The 6000-nt window shown below is 36.7% G+C and overlaps 1 protein-coding gene across 1 annotated transcript in view; it reads right to left on the reverse strand.

Annotated features, from left to right (window-relative positions):
- LOC108915737 (transmembrane protein 184B) overlaps positions 1-6000 on the reverse strand; it is a gene marked incomplete at its 5' end in the record, with an annotated part of 40868 nt that overhangs the window by 24503 nt on the left and 10365 nt on the right.

The raw sequence follows: 6000 nt of genomic DNA on the forward strand, positions 1-6000 counted from the left end.
GTTTATTGGCCCGCAGACATCTGTGTGCACTAGTTGTAAAATCTCGGTCGAGTTTTTACCTGCATGCTTTGGAAAAGGTTTCCTCGTCTGCTTCCCCTTTACGCAGCACTCACAAAAATTATTGCTTATTTCGCACTCTTCTATCTTCATGTCGGTGACCATGTTCTTCTTCGCTAATAGTTTTATGGCGGTAATGTCTCGATGGCCAAATCTTTCGTGCCACCAGTGCTCGCAAAATGCTTTGTGTTTAAGCTGTACCGTTGTAAAAGCTTCATGCGTTCTTAGTTCGTACAATTCGGGTGATAAACGTGCTGTAGCGTGAATATGCCCTTCCTTAATTATCTCGCACTGTCCCTTTTCTGAACAAAACTTCACATCATAACCGTCTTTGACCAACTGTTTTACTGACAAAAGGTTAGACGCCAGCTTCGGTACGTAAAGCACGTTCTGGGCCTGCAGTTTTACTACTTTATTGTTCACTGCACAGTTCAATGACACTAACCCGGAACCCAATACCTTTGCCGATCCTTCTTTATCCGCGAAGCGAACTATTCCTTTTATGGTTTCGTCGAGCGTCGTGAACAATTCCTTTGAATTTGCCATATGCGACGTGGCTCCTGAATCGACGATCCATGGATTTGATTTTTCTTCGACACTTTTTAGACATAATTCCGTGTCTACATATGTAACCACTTTACACAAGTCGATTTTCATTCACTGTTTTTGCAGAATCTTGTTTGCTCTGTTGTTTGGCTTCCCACTTGACAAATTTTCGACATTCTGGCTTCAAGTGGCCTATTTTCTTGCAGAAGAAACACGTCGATTTATTCGACTTTTCTGAAGACTTATGTGGCTGAAAATTTGCTTTCATCGCAGTTTCACTGTCGCCGCTATTTGCTTGGTTTTTCCGTCGCTTGTACTCATCCCTTAACTTGCTTTTGACAAATTCAAATGTAAAGTCTTTGTCTGGTCTACTTTCAATTGCAGATATTAAAGGGTCGTATGAATTAGGCAAACTTACAAGCAACATTGCAGCCTGCAATTTGTCTTTTAGTGGTTCTCCTAACGCCGCTAATTTATCCACAATGTCAGTGTACGATATTACGTGATTTTCCATATCTTCACCTTCAGCTAATCGCAGCGTGCATACGTTTTTCAACCAGAACACTACACTACTCAGCAATGCCTTTTGATGATAATCCTTTAGCGTGTCCAAGCATCCTTTGCACTTTCAGCGCCACGAATGTGACAAATCTGATTGTCTTCTATGTTTAATGCTATAGATGAGAGAGCTTGTTCGTCGTTGTCTTTCCATTGTTGGTCCACTGGATTTGGTGCATTCGATTCCCACACTTTTTCTTTCATGAGTAGCATTTCCATCTTGTAGCACCATACTGCGTAGTTTTCGTTGTTTAGTTTTTCAACTGTATATCGCGCACTTGTGCCTTGAGCCATTTTTAACTGTCACTGATTTCTTTTTATAATCAATATTTAATACTTGCTTTGAATTCCAAATATCCTGGGCCCATAACATGTCCGAGTGGTTGAGTGGAATGAATCGTTTTATTTGGAACACATAACTGCAATTATTTATTGATAAAACAAGAATTGTTATAAATGACTAATACAGAAATATAATATATCGAAAGTAGGCGCGGTGTGTTCGAATGCTCGGAAAGAACTAACTAACTGGGTGGTCGGTCCTCGGTGCCCTCCGTACTTGCAGGTCAAAAACTGTCCCTTCGGTTGTTTATTACTTTATTACTCTTTGGGTTGGTGAATATATTACATGTAGTCTATGCAATATCGTTAATATTCAACAAAAATCATCATTTAACTGTTGTTGGAACCATGAGGAAAAATAAGAGGCAAATACCGTTGGAATTTTTTGCCAAAATATAAACCATGTTTGGTTTTACCAAGGACATGACCATTGTTTCCTACATTTCAAAGAAGAATAAGGAAATTATTTTCCTGTCAACTCTCCATCACGACGACTCTATTGATGCTGTATCCAACAAACCCGAAATAATTACATATTACAACTTTGTGTGAAATATAATGTGAGTAGAAATACTAGTAGATGGCCTATGTATGGGCTTCTAAATGTCACTGGGATAAACGCTTTTGTAATTTATAAAAGCAACTTGAAATGCAACAACAATCCAAATGATTCCCGAAGAATTTTTTTGAAAAATCTTGGAACTGAGCTTCTGTTGGATTACATGAAGGTCAGAGTACACTCCAAATTCTTGCCAAGGCAGATTTGACAGCTTGCGGCTAGAATAAGTAGTACTGAGATGGTTGAACATCTAGAGAGTATTGAAAATACTGAGAAAAACGAGCTAGATGCGCCTTCTGTAAAGATCGAAAATCAAAATTCAGGTGCCGTTTCTGTCAAAAATCCATTTACCTGGAGCCAAAAATTATGTTATGTTTGTTATTTTTCTTGTATTTTTTATTTTTATGATAGAGCTTTCGTTTTTGTTTAATTTAGTTATTTCCGAGTTTTTCTAGACATACCTTTTACAGAATTATACGTTTGTTTTGAAAATCTTACTTTTTTATTTTCAGACCTGTCAGGCTCAATCCGTCCTTTCATGTGAAATTTGAAGGCCCGTGCAGTCCAGGGTTAACTCAGAACCCAGTTAACCTGGCAGTTTAATTTTTTTTTATTTTTATTAATTATTTCAAAGCATTTTAATGATATTGACTCGAACTTTGATGGTTGTATTTTATTAGAAAATATTGACAGAAACCTACTAGATAAAGTATCAATAGAAATTAAAAATACACAACTTGCAACAAAATATGTTTTATTTTTTTTCCTGAAAAACGGTGCATTGGAGAGACCAATTTCATTCAGAATTGATAGCGGATTTCTAAAAAAATATCAAAACGGAAAAAGTCCGTGGCGTAAAATGCACATTTATCCCTCCAAAGTGTTTTTCAAATTATGAGTCAATATCTTTAAAACTCTGAAATAATTAATAAAAATAAAATAAAAAATTAAAATTTAAACACTCTGTATCTTGGAAACAAAACATATTTCGTGTTACTTTTATATGAACTTTTTTTTACAAAAAAACTTCGGCAACCATCCCCTAAAATATTTTGCACTTATTTACAAACACTCTGTATAATCTGGAATATAAGTGTCATGTCTATTCTAAATTGAAATTCTAGGTTATATGTACAGATCGGCGATGGCTCAAAGGGCATTAAAAAAAATATGTATTATCAAAAATAATCTTAAAGTAAATTAGATTGGCTTTTTCTTGCCCAGATTACAGCGAGGTAGCCGGTTAATATAAGAATTACTGGCAGTGGTGGATGTATTGGTAGCCAGAATTGGCCTATTTAGCCACTGTCTAAGCTTATCTGTGAAGCTGCGGTTCTGTGATGCGTTCTCGATCGGGTTGCTAAGACAACTGGCAAGAGGTAGGCTATTACTTGTCCAAATCAGCTCGCTCACTGCTAGTGATGTTAACTCTCCACCCGCCGTGTTGTAAACCAGTGAAGCGAACCAGCAGAAGCTATGGTGGTAGGCGAAGAAGCCATGAAGATGATGCAGATCCCTGTAGAGAGAAGAAAATGGTAGAAAGAAAGAAGGAGAGAGAACAAAGAGGCCTAAAACAAATATATGTCCCATCGCACCGTGTATGCTTTGACTATCATAGATATGAACCTGATAACACATAAAATAAAACATAAAATAATAAATCTACAAAAATCGCTTAGGTATACGCGTCACTGGACCACTACGCGTTAGTTATGCAGATACTCTGCTATGAAAAGACACTCCTACACTTTCACCATCACTACACTTATCATCTGGGCTCTGAGGTCTGACATCTTGCTGGATGGAAGAAATTAGTCGCACTGAAGTCTCTTCGGTAATTTTCCCCCAATCAAGTGTCGACAACGCATTTTCAGTCCCAACAAAATTTGTATCGTTATCACTACCTCTTAGGTTGACCACGTCTCGCGATAAAACGACGAAGCGCCTGCATGAAACAAGTAGTTGATAGCGATGTGCAAAGTTCAAACTGCACAGTGCGATATACTGCACATGTAAAGAGAAATACCCACGCCTTTTTACCAGTCTTTAAACACAAGGGCCCTGCCATATCCCCGCCCGTCACTTCGAACACAACCGCGTCTCGGGCTCTATCCAAAGGAAGTGGTGGAGGTTCTACAGTGAACGGTCTGGAGTTGTACTTCTGGCAAGTGACACATCTGGATATAGCCGCTTTCACAGTACGCCGTCCTCCTAAGACCCAATAATTTTCACGCAATAGGCTTAAAAGGCCCTGCATACCTATATGCGATTCACGCTGATGCATATCCAAAATCAAATTATCTACTATAGGGTGTTTGGATGGTAATACGATAGGAAATCTAAACTTTCTATGGTCTTCTCTTCTTGATATTCGCGACTCAATACGAAGAAGTCCATGTTCATCTCGGTTAAACCAGACAGTCTTTTATCTTTCTCACCAGAAAAACTCTCTTGTTGTATAATTTTCAATATAAACATTTCAGCATTATTAATCTCATCAACTATCAGTTTACCTACATATTTCTTACAGTGTCTAGAATTATGACTGAAACGCAGGACCCATGCCATCATTCTCAAAGTCCGTGGATACTTGGAAAAATAGGTGAAATGCCAGTTGTCTGACATAGCATTTAAGAGCGTAGTAACAAGTATCCTCTTTTCCTGACCAATCTCATTTTCATCACATGTCAATATTTTCCTTGGCCAACAGTCGGGTTCTTCATACAGCCATTGTGGCCCCTCCCACCATCTTGACTCTAGTAAATGTTTCGGAGAGCAGTCTCGTGAGGGTAAATCAGGCGGGTTGAAGGCGCCAGGCACTGTCTCCAAGCATCAGTGATGAACGCATCATTCACCAACAAGCTTAAGGTGCTTAGGGTTATGGGTTATATTACATTTGATTTGGATAAGTGCGAGACATTTCCTCAAGGCATATATAAAAGGTACTTTAATGAGGAGAATATTACAAAATTTATATCAAATATCGAAAATACTTCTTGGGAAGAGATATATAATGTAAGTCCGGATCAAGTGGATGATCAGTGGAATATATTTATGAGTAGATACTTAGAAAGTTTTAACTATTGTTTTCCATTAAAATATGTCAGCCTAAAAAATACAAATAGAAATAAAAATAATTATAAGCACAACATAAATTCCGAAATTACTGATCTTAAAAAACAACTTGATGTATGGTTGGTATTAGCAAATAATAACGATTTGTTTAAGGAACAATATAAAAATCTTAAAAAAAAGTATGATGAATGTTTAAGAATAAATAAGAAGAACTCTTTTGATAACAGGATAATGGAATCGGATAATAAAAGTAAATGTTTGTGGTCTATCTGCAATGAGGTAACAGGAAAGGTGTCTAAAAAACATTGCTTTATCAAAGGGAATTCTCAAACTGTAGCTAATGACTATAATCACTTTTTATTGGACTTAATCCCTAATTTATTGTCAAACCATCAAAGTAAAGATTTTAAACCGATTATTGATATTAATAATAAGTCTATGTTCCTAACACCGGTCATGGGATCGGAGATTGTGGAATTAGCCACAAAAATAAAAAACAAATTTAGTAGCGGGGAAGATAATATTCCAGTAAATATAATGAAAAAAAGCCTTGGCGCAGTGAAGGAAATTTTGTCCTACATAATAAATAACACATTCAAATTTGGGATAGTGCCTCATCAATTAAAGTTGTCGATCATTAAACCAATTTTTAAAAATAAAGGTGATCCGGAATTAATGGAGAATTATAGACCCATCAGTTTGCTTCCTGCATTTTCAAAAGTTTTTGAACTAGCAATGGTTCGTAGGCTTACAAGTTTTATGAATAATTGCAATTTATTCAGTCATAGTCAGCATGGCTATAGACAGGGTAAATCTATAAATACAGCTATCTATAATTTTACAAATGACATCATTAATTTTTT

This window comes from Anoplophora glabripennis, unplaced genomic scaffold (genome assembly GCF_000390285.2).
Source record: "Anoplophora glabripennis isolate ALB-LARVAE unplaced genomic scaffold, Agla_2.0 scaffold1534, whole genome shotgun sequence".
NCBI classification, from domain to species: domain Eukaryota; kingdom Metazoa; phylum Arthropoda; class Insecta; order Coleoptera; family Cerambycidae; genus Anoplophora; species Anoplophora glabripennis.